Source organism: Dipodomys spectabilis, unplaced genomic scaffold, assembly GCF_019054845.1.
Source record: "Dipodomys spectabilis isolate Male_0828 unplaced genomic scaffold, ASM1905484v1 ptg000268l, whole genome shotgun sequence".
NCBI lineage: Eukaryota > Metazoa > Chordata > Mammalia > Rodentia > Heteromyidae > Dipodomys > Dipodomys spectabilis.
Genome location: NW_024870945.1, coordinates 3415960 through 3440688, shown reverse-complemented (window position 1 = coordinate 3440688; position 24729 = coordinate 3415960). Strand labels below are relative to the sequence as shown.

At 35.6% G+C, this 24729-nt stretch overlaps 1 pseudogene; it reads left to right on the top strand.

The window, feature by feature from the left end:
• Nucleotides 1–310: 310 nt before the first annotated feature.
• On the top strand, nucleotides 311–404 carry LOC122125973 (annotated as a pseudogene).
• Nucleotides 405–24729: the final 24325 nt, after the last annotated feature.

Here is a 24729-nt window from a genome sequence, read left to right as displayed (position 1 = left end):
TATAAGCAAATCCCAAAATGAAAGATATTTAAAACATTAAAACTTTTAACAAAGCTTAACATTTGCTGCAATGATCATTATGACAGGTGCCTTGTGTAGAATAATTCAATTCCTCCTCCTACACATCTCATGAACAACAAATATCTGAAATTATTTTGTTTTTGGCATGTCAATCTTGACTTTATTCTTAAATGTGTGCTTATGTAAGAAATACATGGTTGCAAAATTTCACAATTCTTTTGAACTTACTTGTTGTTGAATTGTCTCGTTTAAGAAAATCAATTACACTTTATATATAAAAAAATGTTCTGTGCTCAATTTGGCTGCACATACACTAAAATTGGAACATACAGAGAAGATTAGCATTAGGATTCATGCACAAGGATGAATAGTTCCATATGTTTACACCAACAGATGCTGGAAGGGATATGGCCAGAAGGGAAGCCTACTGCATTCTTGGTGGGAGTGTAAACTTGTTCATTCACTTTGGAAAGCGGTTTGGAGGTTCCTCAAAAGACTCCACATAGAGCTCTCCTATTACACAGCAATCCCACTTTTGGGCATTCACCCAAATAATCACAAACAAGTCCATACTAAAACTACCACCACAACAATGTTTATTGTAGCATTATTTGCCATAGCTAAGATAGGGAACCAACCCCGATACCCCTCAGTAGAAGAATGGATCAAGAAAACGTTCTCTGTGTGTGTGTGTGTGTGTGTGTGTGTGTGTGTGAATGTACACTTACACAATCACTTTGGAAAGCAGTCTGGTGAGTCCTCAGAAAGCTAATTATTGACCTTCCTTATGGCCTACTCATACCACTTCTAGGCATCTATCCTGAACAACAGGTACCAATATTCAAGGACACATGCACCTCCATGTTTATTGTAGCACTGTTCACAATAGCCAGGATAGGAAAACAACCCATATGTCCCACCAGAGATGAATGGATCCAAAAACTGTTGTAACTATACACAACAGAATATTTTCCAGCCATTAGAAAGGACAAAATAATGGCATTAGCCATTACAACAAAATTAACAACACTTAAGAAACCAAGGACTTCCACTCATCTGATTGAATCACTACTAAATAACCCCATTCTGCTGATAATATGTGCACACTGAAGGGAAACCAGGAGGACGACACAGAACTAGAGGGATCAGGGAAAAACATACAACAGTGGGATCCATCAGCTGCACTGGATATTGACCAAAATTAACTAAGCAACTCAATGTCACTGAAGGGAGGGAGGGAACAAGTGGGAAAGAGGGAACAGCAGACGCTATGCAAAACAAAAGAAATATACATATTTCCAAACAAAAACAGTATACATATGGAAGAAATAACTCTATTGCAAAGCTCATAGAACTCATAAGTGTTGTAGACCATGATAGACAATTTGCTCCATCAAAGTTAGAATATGTTTGTGACTTTAACTAAGCATCACTATCCCACAATATTGTGAAATTTGGGAAATTATGTAACCATTTTATCACAAGAAAAACATTTGAAAAAATGATGAATATGGAAAACTAAGTTGCTCTAAAAAACAAAAAACTAAAATGTTCTCTGTGTATATGTGTGTACACACACACACACACACATATACCATATATATACATATATATGTGTATATATATTAATTCTATGCCTCCATCAGAAAGAATGACATCGCCCAATTTTTAGGAAATGGAAAGACTTGGAAAAAAATTATATTAACTAATGTAAGCCAAGTCCAAAGAAACATAGGTCCCATGGTATCCCTTATTTGCAATAACAAGTATATGTCTGGGATAAGCAGAAAAGTTGAAAAGCTATGTGTATATGACTAGATAAGTAGATGTTAAGCTATATGACCCTCAAGATAGAGCCGCAAGTGGTTTTTTCTTTCTTGCTGTTTCTCACATATTTATAATGTACGACGTGATTTTTTTTTTGTTTTTTATACATTCCTCCCCAACAATATAACCCCTATTTTCACTTTATTTGATTTGGTGCACCTGCATCTTGTATATACACTTCTCTAATTTGGGGAAGGAAAGGGAAAAAACAACATACTTAAATAGGTATACATTTTGACCCATTGTATAACAATAGATGCACAAGACATTATTTTGAAGAACGAACTTTACAGTTTAGGCTGGGGACATTGGGTGGGGCTTGCGGGTGTGAGGAGTGTACTTGTGGAGGTGGAAGGGAAGGAATGGTGGGGGAAAAACAAAGGAGGAGGTAACAATGCTTGATAGGAAATGTACTTATTACTTTGCTCATGTAACTATAACCCCTCTGTACAGTATTTTTACAACAACAAAAAAAAATGTATAAAAATGTTTTGAGATGGAAGTTTATTTTGCCTATTTTACCCATATAATATCGTTAACAGAGAAATTAATGCAAAACACTGAAATGAAGATATTTGGAAAAGTGAATGTGTGTGCATTCCTGCGTGTTGGCATGCTCAGAGTTTGAAATTAGGGCTTTGTGGTCTCGCTATGTCTTTCTCTCTAGATTGGTGAGCTACTATATGAGCTACATCTCCATTCCTGGCCCTTTGTTAGTTCTTTAAATTTTTGGAAAAATAATCTCATAAATTTATTTTGCCCTGATTGGCTTCCAAATGTTATCCACAGATCTCAGGCTCCTTAGTAGGTATCCCGAGTAGTTAGGATTACAGGTGTGACAAACCAGCACAAGTCTTTCAGAACAATTTTAAAAGTAGAAGAAAATTTACTTCACAGATGCCTGTTTTATCATCTCCTAGTTTTAAAGCATTTTGGATTGATTATATGTGATTTTTTTCATTCTTGAATTCTTAAAATACAGTAAGTGATGATATTTAAAAGATTTAGTACTTTTAAAAATGATACTGGAACTATGGGACAGAAGAAATTTGCCTCTTTTTGGACCATAATTTATAAGCTCAGCTCTGTGCATGATAATCCAATGTCACCAACACAGTCTGTGTTGAAGAAAAATGTCACAGAAAACAATCACCATGGGCAATAATTGCTATGCTATTATTTCTTGGACAATATGAATATTGAATTGAGCGTATCAGAGAATGGAGTGAATTTATCTACTTGTTGTGTATTGCTGAAAGACTTTTGGAAAATTTGACTCATTTCCTTCCTCACTGTGTGTCTTGGGCCATGCACTTACTGCCTTTAATTACAATTTTTCCCAGCACTAAAATGGTAATAACATTGGCATTATAGCAAATGTTATCTTAAGAATTAAGGGTCCTTAGAATGCTGAACTCTTTCTCATTCTTGTAGAGGTATAATCAGATGAGAGGAACTGTATTTTTTGTTTGCTTACTTCCATTTATTCTTCAGTTTGAAATCTGAACTACTTAAGACTGAAAGAAACCAAAATTAGACACGCAAACTTTGGAAAGAGCAATAAATGTAAAATAAATAAAATACATATAGCTATGTAAAAGGTCTAACTAAATTGTTATATAGTCTCAAGCATAAACAGAAAATGATTTAAGCAATATCATGTTATTGAAAATTGAAAAATGTTAGAAGTTGCTTAATTTTTTCCTTTTTACTACCTTGAATTAATTATTTTTGTATAGAGAGATTAAAGATGAGATTAACAAGACACTTGATTAAAAATGGACAAAAGTTCAAATAGACATGTTTTCCATAAAGCCCTCTATATCACCAGTGGGTTTACACAGTTGTGTTTAATACAACTTCTGTGCTGGCTTAATGCTTTGTGAGCAGAAGTCATTAGAGAAATGTAATTCAAAATTACTATGATACTACTTCATAACTATTAGAACTCTTATTAAAAAAAAATCAAAGGAACCAGGTGTGGTGGTAAAGGTATGTAATTCCAAGCATTTAGGAGGTTGGATTTCAGTCTTAAGCGAGTCTGGGGTAGTGAAGATAGTAAAAACTTGCCCTTTATTACTTTTTGAATAAAAGGTAATAATGTTGGTGAGAGTGTGAAGAAAAGGAAATTTTCTACACTCTTGATCAAAATACAGGTTAATATTCTCCTTGTAGAAAGTAGTATGCAGTTTTCTAAAGAAATCATAGTTGAAATATCATCTGATCCACCAATCATGTGATTATTTCTCTCTGGGTAACTCGTAATTATATCTGTAGTTCATTGTTATTCACATTATTCACAACAACAGCCAAGATATAAATCGAAGTTCAATGTTCAACTACACTAATAAAGCAACTCTGGTAGATGCAGAAATAACTTTTTGTTTCATCCTTAAATTAACGAGAGACTTCTCCCATTAGCCACAACTTACAATGACCTGAAAGATGTATTCGAAATGAAGAAAAATGTTATGTTCTGATCTTTGGAAACACACACACACACACACACACACACACACAAAATCCGCAAACATTAAGACAGAATTTTTTTTTTAAGTAAAGCAAAGTGGAACTTCTGGGGCATTTATGCATAAGATACTAGATATACATTATGACCAGGTATAGAGTTGTAATGTACAACATGAAGATACAGGGGACAACATTGGCCTTACGTAGGAATGAAGCTAAGTAAGTAGGAGTTGTTCTTCCTACTAGTGGTTCCTCTTTTAGTTTTTCTTCCTTCAATAATGGATAAGATTAATGTAATTCTTTAAGTATACCTGCCTGTTTTCAGAAATAATAACAAACAATATAGCAATAATATTGCAAGTTCAACATAGAACAAAATGTCAAATTAAAATATATGAGATTATCCTTGATGTAAACTAATTATTACAAATAAGGGAAACCATGAGACCTATGTTTCTTTAAGTTTGGCTTACTTCACTTAATATGATTTTTTCCAAGTTCTTCCATTTCGTTACAAATGAGGTGGTCACATTCTTTGTGATGGAAGCATAGATTTCCACTTGTGTTTATCTCTGTGTGTGTGTGTGTGTGTGTGTGTGTGTGTGTGTGTGTGCTTGTGTGTGTGTGTGTGTGTCATTTTTGGTAAATATTACTGTGATACACAGTAGTAGCTTTACTGTGGCCTTGTTTGTGATCACCTGGTTATATGCCCAGAAGTGGGATTACTGGGTAATAAGGGAGCATTATTGTGTACATTAAGGATAGAGCAGAATAGCTCAGTAGCTATGTACATATGACCGAATAAGGTGATTCCAAGTGAAATGAACTCCAAGACATGTTCTTTGTTGTTGTTGTTCTTAATGAACTATGTGATTTCTTTTTATCTTTTTGTGTTTTCCCCACTTATGGTTTATCCCCTGTAGTCACTGTATTGGATTTTGATACCCTGGGTATTTTAAATACGTTGATCTGAACTAGGGAAGGGAAAGGAAAAAAAAAACAAAATGGTGAGACAAAGGACAAAGGGGGAACCTATGCAACAGTAGTACTCACAAGACAATATGTTGTAAATAATCTTGGGGGGGGGGGTGCTGAGAGTGAAGAGGGAGAAAAATAGGGAAAAGGGTAACAAGTTAGAAAAAAATAAATTAATTACCTTACTTATGTAACTATATCCCATCTGTACATTACCTTGACAATAAAATTTAAATAAAAAAATAAACTAAAATATTTGAGAGCAGCAATACAGGAGATGGGACTGGGGGAAATACTGTAGTATTGTAGAGTAGAAGAGCTGTGGAAAGCAGTAATTTTACATTAACATAGCAAGTAATAAACTAGCATATAGCTTTTCAGCCTCATGTCAGTCATTAAAAAGGTTAAACAAAATGCATAATCAGCAAACCAATAGAGATAAAATAGAAAACTAAACAATTAAGATGAAGAGAAGACTTGGACCGAGAATAACAAATGACACAATTAAGAAACAAATAACAAGCTGCTGGGCTGGGAAGGTGACTCAGTGGTAGAGTGCTTGCCTTGCATGCCTGAGGCCCTGGGTTTGATTCCTCAGCACCACATAAGCAAAAAGAAACAAGCCGGAAGTGGTGCTGTGTCTCAAGTTGTAGAGCGCTAGCCTTGAGCTGAAATGATGAGGCAGAGCGCCCAGGCCCAGAGTTCAGGCCCCACTAGCGGACCCAAAAAATAAAATAAAATAAAAAAATACAAACTGCTAAGTTTAAAAATGATCACCCTTAATTCTATTGACTTGTTTAGATCACAATTTGTTAGAAGTATAATTCAAATCACAGTTTAATAGTATATCATTTTAATAATAGTTTACTTATTATTGATTTCTTAATATTGAATGTTTAATATATAATTTTAATTTCAGCAGCTATAGAAAAGAAGAAAGTGAAAATAATTTTAATAATATATTTATGAATTGTAAAATTGAGAAGCATTAGATTTTAAACAAATAATATATCATTATTGCTTCATTTCTGTAATTTAATGTAATAATTCAAAGTGTATTCCACACTTAGCACTCATCTTAACATCAAATAATAAATTATTGCACATGACTCTTGGTATTAGTTGGAAGGGTTCAGCACTGTGGTAAAATTCACACCGCATAGTACACGAAGGTATGACCCCTCTCATATAGCTTCAATTGTGGAAATTTGGTTTCTACGTGCATGTTAAATTCTTGTCTAGGTGACATCTATAAAATTATTTACAATTATATACACGAGGACTATTTCAGATGATTCTTCAAAGTCATATTCATTAATTAAATTTTTATTATTTCATACCAAATAAATATTTACAGGGAGACTGAATTTTTGTGTGGATGATGGTGTATGTGTGCCAGATTATAGGTATTAAGGCTTATTTTATATTCCTGACATTGTTTCTAGAGTTGGATTTATTTTTCCATTATGGGTTAAGTGTATTATATTGGATATATGAAAGTAAACTGAATGTTTATTCCATTAATCCTTTGTCTAATCCCAATATAAATTATTCATGTGTTTGAAATAATGAAAATAACAATAGATAAAAGCAAGGTAAATCAGTCTGTAGTAGACAAGTATTTACACCATTATTTTGAGAGTTGGTCCTCTTTTACACTACAGAATATTCTTGGGAATATGTGCTCCAGGCTGGCCACAACTGAAGAATATTACGGTTTGATCTATCATAAGAGAAGGAAGGAAGGGGAACCTTCCTTCCAAATGTCTGATCCCAAGAATGTGATCTGCTTTGTGGTGGCTACTTGGAAATGAACATTTTTCACAGTCAACCTTGAAAAGCCATCTTGGTAGATGACCTCTGTAAGTGGTTACAAAGCATTATTGATGGCTTTGCAAGGATGCCTGATTGCCTTAGTTTGAGACAATTAACAGGAATTTATTCAATTTTTCTTTGTATCTTTATGAGAAAAACCCATTGACTCTAGGCCAGGGGATCACAGGGGCCCAGAGAAACTACTACCTTGAATAGTAATCCTAGACATCTAAAACAACCCCCCCCCACACACACACACACACTCCAGTAAGCACAGCCAGGCAGGGTTGCTATCATAGCCTACATGAAGTCAGGCAAAAAACAGAAGCTGAGAGTCATTTAGTTGATAACGAATATATTTTTTATGAGGCAGACTCAAATGAGACTCCAGAGAAAGGACAGAAAGACTGATCAGAGAGACTAAAATTGGTCACATAAAGATTGGAAAGGAGAATTCCTTGTAGAACAAATAAATCATAGAATGCTTGTGCATGTAAGAACAAGACAGAAGACCAAATTCCAGAAACGCACATTTTCTTAGAAGTCAGCTTAATCAATTATCAATGCAAATCTTTAAACTCTTAAATATTTGACCACATGTGGGAGAAGGTTGAAAAGAAAGAAAATTTCATCACTCTATTACGAAGTCCAATATCACATTAGGAAGTAATCAAGCACTGATTTGTAATAAAAAGAGTAAACAATTATTCCAAATGACGGTTTCATTTCTTTTGATGTAAAAGTTCTTAAATTAGGTATTAGCAAATACCATACAATTGAACCAGTCCCCCAGCTGAGTTGATATTGATTGCAGTATTACCACATGAAGGAAAAGAGAAAATTTACAAATGTCTGATGAAATGAGGTGAAGGTGACTTGTTCTAATAGTCCTAGCTGAGGTTTAGACACACGTGAAGAGGTGGATTTTCTTTTCTAAAAATCGTGCCAGTGGCTCACAGCTGTAATCCTAGCTACTCAAGAAGCTGAGATCTGAGGACTACGGTTCAAAGCCAGCCTGGGCAAGAAAGACTATTATTTCCATTTAACCATCATAAAACCAGAAGTGGCACTGTCGCTCAAGTGGTAGAGCACCCACCTTGAGTTGAAGAGTTCAGGGACAGTGCCTAAGTATGGACTTCAAGCCCCTCGAACAGCAACAACAAAAAATCTCCTTTTCATGGACTACCTACATCTCTTTCTAACATTCAACAAAGGAGTCATTTTATCACCCACTATATTTAAGTCCTAATCTAGCTACAGCAAATAGATTGATTTGGTATCTTATATAAAACTGTTCATATTTGCAGAAACAAATACCAGCAGTGATAACTTTTTTCCAGTCCTTGAACTCTGGGCCTGAGACCTGAACATGGTTATACTGGTAGCTTTCATGTGAGCTTGTTTGTTATTTATTGGATTATTGCCCATAAGGGGAATTACTGGGTCTTAAGGGAGATCTATATTTACTCTTTTCAGGAAACTCCGTACTGCATTCCACAGTGGTTGATCATGTTTAATTCCCCATTAACAGTGTAATCGAGTTCCCAATTGGCTACATCCATGCCAGCGTTTGTTATTGTTAGTTTTCTTAGTAATGGCCATTCTAATGGACGAGGTAGAATCTGTCTTGTTTACCTATAGATTTGTATTCATCTTCTAGCTACAATAAATGAATGAATCCATGAAAACTTTATTGCTCTGAGTCTGCATTCCTTTCTCTTTTCTCTTAATATAATTTTCCCAAGCCTTTCATTTTCCTTACCACTGGTGAAAAGTCATCTTTCTGATGGGTGAATATAATTCCATTGTGTGTGTGTGTGTGTGTGTGTATATGTTTGTGTGTGTAAGATGACTATAGGCCCAAGAATTCACTTCTAAGCATTCTGTTTCATGTGTAATTTTGTAATTCCATATTATAGTTGCATTGCTTTCTCTTCTACATTGAAGAATATTGTTGGGATTTTGATGAGTATTGCATTGCCAATTGTTTAGGGGAAGTATTGCAGTTTTCAAAATGTTAATTCTTCCAACTAGGTACTTTGAAAGACTTTCTATTTCCTTGAATCTCCTTCAATTTCCCTTTTTATATTTTTAAAGTTTTCACATATAGGTCCTTCACAATTTTAGTTAATTAATTCCTAGTTTTGTTGTTGTTGTTTTGTTTTGTTTAGATTTGATTTGATTTTGAGGCTAGTATATGAGGTTGTTTTTTGGATTTCAGCGTGGATCTTCCCATTGTTGGTAACAGAAAAACTACTGATTCTTGTGGTTTTTATATCCTGCTACATTGATGAAGGTTAGCATCGCCTTTACTAACTTGTGGGAGGAATCCGTAGGGTCCTTTAAATACAGGGTCATTTCATCTGTAAAAAGGGATAGTTTTACTTCTTCCCTATTTGGATCTGCTTTATGTTTTTCTTTTGTCTATTGCTCTTGCAAGCAAGTCCACTACCATATTGAAGAGTAGTAGAGAGTGAACATCCTTTTCTCATTCTTCATGTTAATGTCTTCATGCTTCCACACTTAGCTAAATGCTAATTATCTCTTTCATGTACATACACAGTTTAATATTGAGGAATGTTCTATGCATTCCTAGGTTCTCAGATTTTTAATCATAAAGGGGTATTGGAGCTTGTTAAAAGCTATTTCTACACCCTATTGACTATCATGTGTTTTTTGTCCCTGCTTCTGCTGATGGTTTGTATTATGTTTATTGACAAGAATATTGAAGCAAATCGTATCCAAGATGAATCTTATTTGATCATACCTTATGATTTTTTTGTTAGTTGCTGAAATTGGTTAGTGAAAATTTTATTAAGAAGTTCTGCATTAATGCTTATCAAAGAGTTTGGTTCATCGTTCTCTTTCTTTGGTGAATCCCTATGTGATTTGGGGAGGAGTGTAACTCTAGCTTCATAGAATGTGTTTGATAATGTGTCTCTCATAGATACTAGATGGATGCATCTTGGCTTTTGATACTACTATCTAATCTATGTCTTCTATTTGGAAATTTAAGTCCATTGATACTGAGGGTTAAGACAGAAATATCTGATAAGTCCTGCTATGTTATACACCTGTTATTAGGAGCTGTGCCTCATCTACTCTTAACATATTTACCTTGTTCTCTGGTAGGGAGAATTTTATATAACCAGTTCCTCTTCTTCTTGATCTTCTCTATGTAGTATATATTTGATTATATTCTATCCTGATAATTTGGTGGACATACGTTGTTTCAAGTTTTCTTTCTAATGAAATATGTTTATATATCCTTTAAATGTAAAGGAGAGTTGGGACTGTATTCATGGTTGTTAGTTGTTTACCTTTAATGTTTGTCATATATAATGCCAGGCTTTCCTTTTTACCATATCAGCTAAGAAACCTGTATTTATTCTGACTGTATATCCTTTATAAATAATCAATCTTTTCTCTATGGCATCTTTAAGAATTCTTTCCTTGATCTTTAATAATCCTCTAATGGATTATGATATCATGGTGGATTGTTCAGTTCTAGAATTCTGATTGGTTTCTAAAGGCTTCTCTTCTCTGAATGAGCCTATCTCTTTGGATGTTTGTCATGTTCTCTGCTAGATTTCTGTAATATGCTTCCCATCCATTTAGTTTCTTGCTCTTCTCCTTCTTGATACCTATCTCCCTGAAATTTGATCTTCTAACTGAGTCTTGAAGTTCTGGCAAGATCATTTCTTATTTCTTGGATTTGTTCTAAATGATTATTTCCTCTTTCCTATTAGATCTATTCTGTCTTTGACCCTGAGATTATCTTCTATCTCATCTATTTGCTGTGTAGACTTTCTACTTTGTTTTTGATTTCCCTGTCTTCTAATTGGTCATTTTTTAGGGGTTCTGTCTCTTTATTAATGCTTTGTTTTAGGTCTTGTATGGACTTTCTGTACATTTTTTCTTTGGTTTGGGGAGATGTAAGGGTTGTTTTATTAGCTGTGTCTTCTCTCATATCATTTAACTAGGCATCCATTTTTTTCTTGGACTCCCTTGCCTTCTCAGAATTTATTTATATTTCTGTTTGAAGTCTCCATGAATTATTTTGCTAATGACTGGTTGGTCTCATCTTGTTCACAAATTTCCTTGTAGAGGTTTTCTATCTTTCCATTAATCACATTTTTTCAGCAGCATCTGTAATACATTTTGATAACTATCTTCTATGTCCTTGATTGTCTATTCTAATGCCTGGTTATTTACTGTGTGAATTATACTACTTTGACATCACTTTTCTTGTATTTTTCTGATTTGTTCTGTCCATTTGGACCCTTTCTTTTAGGGGATCTATGATAATGGGTGACTCTCTATGTTCTTGGTTGATTTGCAGTGTCTTGGTTTGGTTTCGTGTTGTGATTTGTTTTTCTGGAATTGCATTTTTGTCGAGTCCATTAAGTGTAGGAATAGAAATCAGTTGTGGTGAGATGTTGTGATGTTAATATTTGTGGTTCCAGTGACCATTTGGACTGTCCAGTGGTATGGTGAATTGTCTATGTATATGGATGTGGCTTTCTCTGATGTACACTTCTCTTCCTGCTTTTTTCCATGTTGCCCTTTTATTTCCACATTGCACATGTGCTTTTGAATGTGTTGCCCAATGTGTTCCTGGCTGGCACCTTTTCATAGATTTCTGATTTTTGAATTGTATGTCTATAATTATGTCTATATTTATAGCTGCAAATCTATAATTATAGCTGATTTGATGTGACCCTCTAGACCTAGAGTACCTGCTAGGACTCTAAATCTCTGTTTCATTAGTGATTACTAGGATAATTTTCTGTGGTTATTCTGTCATTGTTTTTCCTCTTCCTCAGATTTATTTTTTATAATGTGGAATTTTTCACATAATTTAGGATTTGTGATTGTTGTATCAAGTTATTTTGTTTTCCTGCTTACACTAATTTGAAATAGTGATTTCAGGCTTGTAAGAAGAAACAAAGAGACAGAAATGTATGTTATTAAATTGAGAGAAAGAGAAGACATTTAAAACTATTTACTACAAGTAAATTAATATTAAGCAAAGCTAATGAAAATAATTACTTATTTACTCTTCAGAGGATGAGTATAGTACTCTTGGATATCTCAGAGGAAAAGTCTTTAGACTCATTACAATTGATGACTTACATTGAAATTACTGACTAAACGTTCTTCTTCAGAAAGGGAAAAGCTCCATTACTTCCATATTAGTATTATAAAATCATAATGGCTGCATGTTGAATTATTTTCCCTTTGCTATTTTCAATTCAATTCTTCATCCATTATGTATCTAGGGCTTTGAATGACCAATTCCTTAAAATACTTAGATTGCTTATATTGTGATGTAAATCTCAGTAATATAAATATTAATTTATCTGTGAGTCTCATCTTGAGCTACATTCATATGAAATTTATGCAGTCTCAAGCAAGAAACCTGAAATTTTTTTTACTCTATTCTATGTTTTAATCAATAAATTCTTTCTCTTTAGAAATGTGTTCTCAGCTTTTAAATTGCTCCAGTAAACATCATGTGTTTCTAGTACTTTTAATGAAGTAAATGAAAAGTTTGGAACATGAAGACAACTCCCCTATTATCACTTTAAAGTAAACCTTTTGGGATTATTTTATATATAAAAATAAAAAATGCAATGCAATGCTTATACATGAATAATATGATGGTTAAGTCAATTAGACACATGAAATACCATAGCAATTCTCAATTAACATAAAGGAATCACAATATTGTGTTCATGAATATCACTCATTTTTTTAAAAATGACTAGTCAATACAAAGTTCATATTTGAAATTTACAAAATGAAAATTACACTGAGATTTGCTGTCAATATCCTGTTTCCTGGAATACATTTATTCAGCAAACAGAAACAAAAAATAAGGGTTTGTCACAAAGAATGAAAAATGAAGAAGCAGACTGTGTTTCCTTAAGATGTTAAGTATCTGCAAATCGTGTGATTTATTCAAAGATACTATACACATAAGAGAATTTGTGATCAGAAGTGATAGGTAAGCAAAACAACTGAAAAACTGTATGGTTAAATTGACCTTTCAATATAGGATGACAAGTTTTCAATAAATGAGCCTATTAATCTGTATCTCTAACACAAATACAACGTTCTACATTTTCCCACATACTCCCGTTCTCTTAACTCAGTTCCTGATCGATATTCTTCTCTTTCATGATTCCAATTCCTTCTAAAATAACAAGGTGGGAGTTTATTTTTGTCTCTAGATCCAATACATTCTAGTATCTTGGAACAGTAGTATGAATTCATGGAGTTTGATTTGAATGTCAAGTATGAAGATATTGTATTCAGGGTACTCTTAATTGGCTTGGAACTTAGAAAGATACACAGTATACTAAGAACAAGGGACTTGATCTCAGGGAAACATGCAGGTCCAGGCAAGATCCTGAAGCAAAGAAAAGCAAGGGATCGCAAACATCAATCAACTATACTTACAAAGGAATGGAACTGATCTCTGATGTGTCTGGGTGGCAGCTCTATGTTTTTCTGTGTGTGTATGTGTGTGTGTGTGTGAGTAGAGAGAGAGAAAGAGAGACAGACAGAGAGAGAATTTACTGTGGCTTCCATATTTACAGTACATAGAGCATTACTTGTTAGGGAGGAGGTACTCATATCAGAGCTGTGATACTACTGTCATCACCTTACTACAAAAAGACACTTGCTTAATCTCTAATTAAATAGGGAAAATAAACTAGCATCTTACACGATTGTTTTGACAATTGATTAGTATACTGAAGGACAAAGGGAGGAATTGGAGATCAATATAATCTTTTTCCTCTCTTCTAAATATTACACTGCAATAGATGTGATTTCAGGAGTCTCCTGCCATGTACTTCCAGTTGAATTACTAACATGCTTAATAATATGAAACATGTGATAAAGAAATAGATCAGCCAGCAAGCACAAAGAATTTGTGATAAGATTGAGCTTTTGAGCAGGGTTGCCACAACTTTTAGGAATGTAATTCGTTCATATTAACTTCAAATTTTGTGGCTTTCCCTGTGTGATTAAATGGGAAGAAAGTACAAGAATTCTTGTTCAGCCAAGTAAAAAGTGTTCATGTTCCCATCCTCACGCTGTAAGTTTCCATTCCATTCATTTAATATACTTCAGCACCTCATGCTTCGCTGTGGGAGACAAGAAAAAAGATAATTTTGTTTGTGTATTAAAATTATGTAAATTACCATGTACAGGCATGATTTGTATAGTTACCGAAGTTTGTAATAAATATAAGTAGGGCTCATTTCACAATAAAAATATAATTAAAATCACATAATAAGACTAGAAGTCACAGAATTTTGTGCATGAAAACATACATTAGATTAGTTGCAGAATTTCTATTTTTAGATAAACTTTATATTGAAGTATAATGCACTTTACCTAAGGATTGAAACATTTTATTGAAAAATATATTTCTTAGAGATATTTTTGCTTCATAATGTTAGGGATACCGTTGGACCCATTGTAATAATGAGATGTACAAGACGTTATGTCGAAAGACGAACTTTACAACTTTGGCTGGTGAGGGTGTGGAGATGGGTAAGGATGGGAAGGGGAAACAAAGGAAGAGGAAACAATGCTTGATAAGAAATGTACTCATTACTTTGCCCATATAATTGTAACCTCTCTGTACGATATTTTCACAATAAAAAAATAAGAAGAAAATGATCCCAAAGTAATCAAGTTTTTATTATTTTCCTATTTCCATGTGATTTACCTGCAATTTAGAAATTTAGATATATAATTTAAGTTAACCAAAAATATTATTGAGTATAACGTTCTTATACTCTCTACATTCTTCACACTGAGATTATCAAATATGGTGGGTTTGAAATGATTAGTCTGTGTTTGACCCCTGTTAATATTACTTAAAATGTGAGTGAAATGTTTAAAATGTAGTATTTATTTTAGTTGCTCTGAAGAGACAATAACTGATATAATCAAAGGCTAAAAAACATTAGATTTAAAATTTAGAATTCATGAAATATTTTTGACCACACTGGTTACTGGAGCATTCACAAAAACTTCATGAGATAATTTATATTGATGAAGCAAAAATCCCACACTGGTTACTGGAGCTTTCAGAAAAACCTCATGATACAATTTATATTGATGAAGCAAGAATCCCAGAGTTTAGACATTTATGAATAGAAAATCATGTCGTTCTGAATATGTAGAGCTACATAACAAACATAGAAAATTTAGCTTTTAAATATCTGAATATACTAATACATTTAATTGCAGGGCAAGTACTTGTTCTGAAAGGAGATAAAATTGCATTTATTTTGAAAAGAAAACCTAAGTATTAATTTGAATAAAAGACAATGTTTAAAATATCATTCATCCAAGAAACAAGATGTACGGTTCATTGTTTTTCATGCCTATTACGTTCTCTAAACTTACTACAAATACTAGATTAGTAAACCTAAACCATTGCTTTGTAGGGAAATAGAAACATTCTTAAAACTCATGATTATAACTTTTTCTCAAACAATTACTAGGTAACTGTTTTATATTTTTTGTCATGGAATCCTATTTGATAAAGTTTTATTCATTAAGTTAAATAATTGACCAATAACAATATAAATTATGCATGAACAAAGTTTAGAACAAGTATTTCTTTCACAAGACATATCATGGCTCTCTTCAAGAACACTGGAAGGCTGTTTGTTATTTATTTATTTTTAGTTATTTTATTAATGGTTATTAATTTTCAGAAGTGGCAGTTTCGTTACTCTCTTTCCATAATATATTTAAAACATTTGATTATACTCCCTCTATTTCCTTTTTGTTACTCCTTCCTCCAAAGATCATGTTTTTTACTAAAATTATATTTTTATATATGCACATATAAACTCACTGGAAGATTTAAGCTAAACTGCAACTTAATTCAAGATGTACAGAGGATTAACAGGATGAACAAAAATGAATATTTTTTGTTAACTTCTGAATTGAACTATCATTATTATTATGGTTACAGTTAGGATGCCAGACAGAATTAGAATTAGGGTTAGAGAAACAGCAAATTCAGGTTCTACAGAGGATGACCTATTGCAACAATAATACTCACAGCACACTGTACTGAAAATGAATTTTACACCATGGGGAGAGGAGAGTGATGGAGATGGGAGAGGGAAGGGATAGGTGGACAACAACAAAGAAGGGAGCAACAATGGTCAACAAGAAATGTACTCATTATCTTACACATTTAACTGTAATCCCTCTGTCAGCCTCATTACCTACTCAGGAAGCTGATTTCTGAGGACCGCAGTTCAAAGCCAGCCCAGGCAGAAAAGTCTGTGAGAATTTTATCTCCAATTAACTACCAGGAAACTAGAAAGTGGTGCTGTGTCTCAAGAGGTACAAGCACACATCTTGAGCTAAAGAACTCAGGGATTGTGCCCAGGCCCAGAGTTCAAGCCCCACGACCAACAAAAGGAATAAAAAAGATTGTGTTAAATGTTAAGTAAAGCTGAACTTTTGTAGGTTCTAGGAATTCAGGGAAATGTGGGATAATGGAAGTACAATGTATTTCATAATATCAGGATTTGAGCTCAATGGTTATAATGATACCTGTTATGGAACAAGATAGGTTCAGAGATAAGAGTGAGAAAATCTGTAGGGTTTAGGAAAACCTGCAATTTATTTCGAGGATTACAGTGGAATTTCAGGTAGGATTGCAGAAAAAAGGCATTTTTCATAAATTTTAGAATTCAGATAGCTTTAGTATTAAGGTTATGGTTAGGATTCCAGCCATGGTTGGGATTAGAGGGAAGGAGAAAAAAATAGGGACAAATTGAAGGTAAATTGTAATAAAAGCCTGGTAAGAATTAGAATGAATGTGAACTAGAGTATTGCTATTAATATTAGAATCTGCTTGCAATTAGGCTTATATTTATTCTCAATATTCCAGTTAAGATTAAGTTTAGGGTTAGAAAATGACTAAGATATTGGAAAAAAATTGAAACCTAGGTTTGGATGGCTTATTTTAATCAAATAGGATGAATGAAAACTAGTGTAACACTAACTAGTTAATGTTAGTATAGACATTATTTGGATTAAAATCAGGGTCAGTATTTTGATCTGATTATGATTAGTGTTATGAATAGGAAAGTTTTACTATAAAATTGAGTTTTCACTAACAAGTAGAAGCAAAATGTGAGCCTGAATAGTAACTACAGCATTTTCATTATATTTATTTCTCAGTGATAATTCTTGTAATGATTAATAAGAGTTTTCCAGCCAGGTTTAGGTTGAGAGTTAACGTTAAGTAAAAGACTGGATGATATACAAATCTGAAATTGTTTTAGGATACAGTGGTTCAGGAAAATGTAGGATTAATGGAAACTACAGTATTTTTCCTGGTAAGAGAATTTGAGGACAAGTAATATAATGGTTCATGTTAGGGAAGAAGATAACTTCACAGGTAGAGTCAGGAAATTTGTTGGAAATTAAGGCAAATTGAAACTCATTCCCAGAGTGCAAACTGGAATATTCATTACAATGAATAAAAACTAGAGTATTTTTTAATATTAATTTTGGACTATTATTAGGTTGAAAATTAGGTTTCAGTTCCAGCTGGGCTTAGTGTTAGCATCAGGGAAATGGAATATTTAGGGTCAAACTGAAAGTAAATCTTTGAATAACAAGTCAAGATCCAATTAGGATGAATATGAAATAGGAAACTGCTAATAATATTCGGATTAGGGTATGATTAGTGTGAGGGTTAGCCTGAATGTTGTGTTAGAAAAATGGCAAGATATTGAGTAAAACTAAAAAATATTTTACGAAAGATGAGTTGAAGCAAAGACAGGATGTATAAATTTAGTGTACTTTTGTGGCTTTTAGAATCCAAAGGCAATTGGTTCTAGGGTTAGGGTTACTTTTCTAATTTCTGAACTAATGAATTAAAGGCACAATTCTTTCATTCTTACAAACCAAGGCAGTCAGGAGTTCGGGAAAAAACAATTTTCTACATGAAAATGTGTTTTCAAATATTTTCCAACCAGGATTAAATAATAGTGAACATGGTGTCATTTATTAAAATTAGGTAAGCTAATGATAAAACTTTCAAAAATATCCAAACACATAAGATTGGAACTCAGATATGTTATTGGGAAAACAGATACTTGCTCTAGCTGGGAAATTGTGTGTGTGTGTGTGTGTGTGTGTGTGTGTGTGTGTGTGTGTGTGTGTGTGTGTGTGTATGCACCCACCACCGGTCTTCAAATCAGGCCTGGGTCCTTTCATCAGCTTATTCTGTGGAAGTATAGCACTAAACCACGTAGCCAAAGGCTTTCCTCTGGCTTTTTAGTAGTTGTTTTGAGATAAGTACCTCATGAATTTTCCTTTCTACACTTAATCTTCTGATCCCCAGTAATCCTTGGGTTAGTGTTACTATGGGTGCTACCACAAAGTTACAGTTCATTAAACTGTGAGCAATATGGAAGTACTCCTGCAAGACATGAAGTAACCAGTTCATTAATGTGGGAGTAACAGGATCACATTAGATTGCCTTCAAACACATTACTTCTGATGAGTTTAACTGAATCCCAAAGCATAATCCAAACCTATTAGCCACACTGTATTAAGCAGCACATATTCATGGTGTACAATATGTACAATGAATTGAATCCTGATTCAAAGGACTTTGGTTGGCACGAAAGAAATAGAGTGTCATTGAAATGAAGTCCAGACTGAGGCCTGTAGCGAGCAGGAGAGCATCTGCTTAGTGTGTGTCCCACCCCCAGGAAGATAAAGAAGTGGAAGAGAAAGTGTAAGAAAAAGAGGAAAGGAAAGGAGGAGAAGGGGTAAGAGAGGAGGAAGGGCATAGCAGGAAGGAGAAGAGGAGGGGACAGGGAGAAAGTAGAGGTAGTAGAGAAGGAAGAGGGAAACAGGACCCTGGGGAAGAGGAGCAGGAGAGGAGACAGGAGGAGGGAGATAAATGCAATATAACAGCAAGAATTGTTGGACAACATTTTGCATAAGTGATTTGCATGTGCATGGCAGGATTATTTTCTAATCAGAAAGACAGCTAGCACAGTGACAATATGGGTGTTACCTGTTGCTCAGTCATTTTATTCTCTTTCTTCAGTGAGGAGTTCAGAAGAAATACTGAGTTCGGTGTTTTACAAATATACTTCAGGATTTCTTTTTCATGAATCAAACAATGGAAAGAACTAAATGCAACTTCCCTTAATTAAAAAAAGAATAGAAGTTATATTTATTTGTATTACTATGCATGAAGAAATCCTGGAGATTTCTGGTTAATTCAGAGGGACGCATGCAAAAATATAATACAAGAGGAAAATAAAACTCTTTTTAATGTATAATAGGTTATTATTGATTAAAAGTTTTACTGGAATTTTTTCGTTTTTCTTTTTGTTTTTTTGTTTTTGTTTTTGCCAGTTGTTCATTGCTCCAAGGCTGTGCCCTGGAGCCCTTTGCAAGTCACCACGTGAAACTCCATTTCTGTAGTCCCTGTGGGTGTGGTTGCCTCCTCAGGTCACCCGTTGAGATGTGTGGCCAACTCTTTTATGGTGGATGTACAGTGAATGGATGTGTGTGCATGCTCCCCAGCATTGCCAGAGGAGCCACGCCCGCCCTTCCCACCTAACTTCCCAGTCTCAGTTGCTCCATTTCACCCAGGAGCTGGCAGCCATGGGTCTGAAGTTGAGGCCACTGCTGCCCTCTCCTCCTACAGTTGTGCTGGTACTGGTCTTCTGTGCTCCTGAGTGCATGGCCCATCTTAGGGAGACTCTGTTCTGGGGTTACTGCCTGCCCCCTTGAGTGTGGTGTGGGGGACACCATGTTTGTACACTGCACAGTCCATGTGTAAAGGAAGGCTGGGCAATGCAGTCTGCCCCCTTGGGGCCAGGCAGCCCAGCCGTGGTTCACCTCATCAGTCTTTAAGGGGGTCTGGGTACTGGAGCCATGTGTTGGCCCCTCTGCCAGCTGGCTTGTGACAGCTGCAGCAGCTTAGCAACCTGGAGCCTCTTTAGCATCTCTGTGGACCTCCATTTTCTGGTCCTGGTGGACTCGGGTACAGAGCCAATCATACATATGCCAATAAGTGCCAGAGAAGCCTGGACTTGCAGCATACCAGCTGCAGCACCGAGGGAATGAAGGCCCTCTTGCTTTGCTGTGTAGCCTCCTCCTTCGCCCTTCTGGCCCACATGGGCCCAGCTCTGGGTGCCATTCCAGGGATACTCCATTTGGAGGCAATGGGGTCACCCCCTACCCTCATTGTTCCCCAAAGCAGGGGAAAGGACATGGCCTTGGCAATGGAGGCTTCAGAGATGGAAGGCGGGACATGGCATCTGCCCTGCCTTCCTCGCTGGCTTTGGCACCTGAGTCTGGGTTGCATGGCTTGGTCACTAATGGAACCTTGTTGGCTACAGCCCACCGCAAAGGTCCTGCACCTGCTGCAGCAGCAATGCGGTGTCCTGGACCACCTTAGGGTCCCCACATGGACCTCAGATGGGTCTACTTGGGCTGGGTGTGGGTTTCATCTCAGGACTCCCATTAGGAAATGCCACACCCTTCCTGGTACTGCAAGCAAGAGGTGCCACATATATCTACTTTCTAATATTTTCCTTCACTGAGATAAACAGAACTTGGAAATATAAATAAGTTTTATAAAAACAAAATATATAACCTATATCACTTCCACCTTCTAAATCATTGTAATATTTTTTATATCCAGTAGGAATTCGGTCTGTAATTATTTATTTTACATTTGAATGTAACTAATGTAATGTATTTTGTGTTTATTTAACTATTCTAGTATAATTTCATTTGCACTACTTACAATTTTTTTCAAATTCTGAGATTCAGTCACGTGTTTATGGATAAGTGTTTTGTTGTACTCTTATTTCAGTTTTCCATTATGGCCTTATGAATACAAACAATAAGATCCATGCTTGCTAGTATAAAGTTCAATGATTTTGGACTAGAGACTTAAGGATATAGTATTACATATCATACAGTAATGTGTATCACTTTGTTTAATACTGCTCCATAAAATAATTAATAATTCAGGTGGCAGCCACTTCATCTGGCATGCTGGTCTGTCTGGTGAAGTAGGATCCTAGTGGCAGCCTGAACATATCGGGTGATTGCGGGCACCTCGCCTGGGACTGTGGGAGACGTACAGGGTACACCTGCTGTTCATCTAGGGCAGCAACCCGGCAGCTGCTGTGTGAATGACACAGTGTCACTGACTCACATCTAACACATGCCAGCCCCGTGGGCTTGGGCCCTGAGGATCAGCCCCTGGGAGCACACACACATCGTGGGGCAGGAGGCGCCTACCTAGGAAGGTGTGCAGACCAAATATAAGCCACTCTGCAGATTAGCTGGTACAGTATTTGTTCTCCTTAAAGCAGGAGACAATTCTGCTCTGCTGTGGGGAGAAAACAAGAAAGACAGACCCAGGCAGGTGAAGCCAACTTTTTGTACTCAGGCTGGCAAGGAAACTTTCCTCCATGCACTCTCCAGCTGGCTCAGGAAGTCCTACCATGCTCCTTGTCCATGGAGTAACAGCCAGGGACACTCACGTCTGGTACTCCTGGCTGCTCTTTTGGGTTTGTTTGTTAATTTACACAGACAGCCCCTCCCTCAGACAGCAGAGTTATTCTGGGTATTGTAAAACGTTCTGCATCTGAGCATTCCCAATGTTTGGTTTTTGTATTGTTTCTTATAAATTCTTTGTGAAATTTGTGTTTTAGGTGTTGAGGTGCGAGAGAAGGAGCCAGGTTATGAACATAGTTTCCTATCAGTCTTTTATTTATAAATGAAAACCGATTCTCTATAAAAATGCCTATCAGGAAATAACTTGAGAGGGGAAAAAAAGGCTGCTTTCTCATAAGATCAAAATATGCTAGTTTTATATGCATATTTTATGCGCTCAAAATACAATTAAATAACTCACTATCTAGGAACAATTGTCCAGAGCTAAGAGTTAAGTGTCTGGGATCTAGAGGCAGGGTGTTTGTGAGCTTTACCCAAAGGGAGGGAAGAAAGTTAAAATTCATAAATAACTTTGTAGAATCAAGGTAGCAATACAAAATGAGAATCACAATAAACTTCTTTGCTATTTGGGGCTTTTACTGTTCCATATGAATTTTTGGATTGCTTCTTCTATATCATTGAAGAGTGACATTGGGATATTGGTAGGTATCACATTGAATTTGGATATAGCCTTTGGCAGTATTGCCATTTTCTTTTTTTTTTTTTTAATTTAATTTAATTTTATTTGTGAACATACTGTACAGAGGAGTTACAGTTACATGGGCAGGATAATGCGTACATTTCTTATCAAGCATTGCAGCCTCCTCCTTTGTTTACCCTTCACATCCATTCCCAGCCTCCCCCTTCCCCCCTAATCCCAATCCTTCTCTTTCCCCCCCTTCCCCCCCTTCCCCCCGCCCCCCCGCACCAACGTTGCAAAGCTTGTTTTGGACATGACAACTTGTATTTCTCATTGTTGCAACAGGTCCACCTGTATCCTTAAACAACTGGTTTTTCCCCATCTCCTCCACAAGTTATACTGACATCAAATATAGTGAAAGCAGGGGTTATACTGTGGGGGAGGGACATACAAAGCAACAAAGAGATAATCTTATAAATGTGTTAGAAACACATGCATGAAAGAAAAAAACATTAAAATCCACTTCTAAGGGTTCATTTTCCTGACATCACATTATCTGACCTTTTCTGCTTGACTCATACATATACTAGATATTACAAATAAGGGAAACAATGGGACCTACGTTTCTTTGGGCCTGGCTTACTTCACTAATATAATTTTTTCCAAGTTTTTCCATTTCCTAACAAATGGGGCAATGTCATTCTTTCTGATGGAGGCATAGAATTCCATTGTGTATATATATCACATTTTCTTGATCCATTCATCTACTGAGGGGCATCTGGGTTGGTTCCATATCTTAGCTATGGTAAATAATGTTGCAATAAACATAGTTGTGCTGGTAGCTTTAGTGTGGTCTTGTTTGTAAACATTAGGGTAAATGCCCAAAAGTGGGATTGCTGGGTCATAGGGGAGCTCTATGTGAAGTCTTTTGAGGAACCTCCATACTGCTTTCCAAAGTGGTTGAACAAGTTTACATTCCCACCAACAATGAAGTAAGGTTCCTTTCTGTCCACATCCCCTCCAGCATCTGTTGTTGTTAGAGTTCTTGTTTTTGCCGTTCTAACTGGAGTGAGGTGATATCTCAATGTTGTTTTGATTTGCATTTCTTTTATGGCTAGGGATGTTGAACATTTCTTCATGTGTCTATTGGCAATCCTTCTTTCTTCTTCAGAGAAGTTTCTCTTTAAGTCTTTCGCCCAGTTACTTATTGGGCAGTTGTTTCTTTGAGGATTTGTTGTTGGGGGGTTTAATTTTTTGAGTTCCAAGTATATTTTAGATATGAGACCCTTGTCCGTTGTACGGCTAGTAAAGATCTTCTCCCAATCCCTGGGCTTTCTATTGATCTTGCTAGTTATGACATTTGCCCGGCAGAAGCTCTGCAACTTTATGCAATCCCATTTGTCCAACATTTCTTTGATTTGTTGTGTTTCCGGGTCTCTATTCAGAAAATTTCGGCCTGAGCCAAGGAGACCCAGGGTTTCTCCTATTCCATCCTGTAATGTTTTCAGAGTGTCTGCTTTGAGTTCAAGGTCTTTGATCCATTTGGAGTTGATTCTGGTGCAGGGTGATATATAAGGATCTAGCTTAAGTTTTCTACATGCAGTTAACCAATTTTGCCAGCACCATTTACTGAAGAGGCTGTCTGTCTTCCATTCTATTGTTTTAGCTCCCTTATCGAAGATTAGATGGCTATAGGTCTGTAGGTTCATTTCTGGGTTTTCAATTCTATTCCATTGGTCCTGAAGTCTGTTCTTATGCCAATACCAAGCTGTTTTGATTATTATGGATTTATAGTAGATTTTGAAGTTTGGTATTGATATTCCTCCAGCAGTGTTCTTTCCATTCAGGAGCGTTTTTGCTATTCGGGGTCTTTTATTGTTCCATATGAATTTTTGGATTGCCTCTTCTATTTCCTTGAAGAATGAGGTTGGAATTTGGATAGGTATAGCGTTGAATTTGTAGATAGCCTTGGGAAGTATTGCCATTTTCACGATGTAAATCTTTCCAATCCAGAAGCATGGGAGGTTTTGCCATTTTTTAAGTTCTGTGTTGATTTCCTTTTTCAAGATTTTAAAGTTTTCATCATAGAGGTCCTTCACTTCTTTAGTTAAGTTAATTCCTAGGTATTTTATTTTTTGTGGGGCTATTACAAATGGAGTTGCTTTCCTAATTTCAGCCACACTTTTCTCATTGTTGGCATACAGAAAAGCCATTGATTTTTGGGGGTTAATTTTAAAACCTGCTACTTTGCCAAAGTTTTGAATCAGCTTGAGTAATTTGGGAGTGGAGTCTATGGGATTCTTTAAATACAAGATCATGTCATCTGCAAAGAGGGAGAGTTTTATTTCTTCTTTCCCTATTTGGGTCCCCTTTATGTCTGCATCTTGTCTTATTGCTGTAGCTAGGCATTCTAATACTAGATTGAAGAGAAGTGGAGAGAG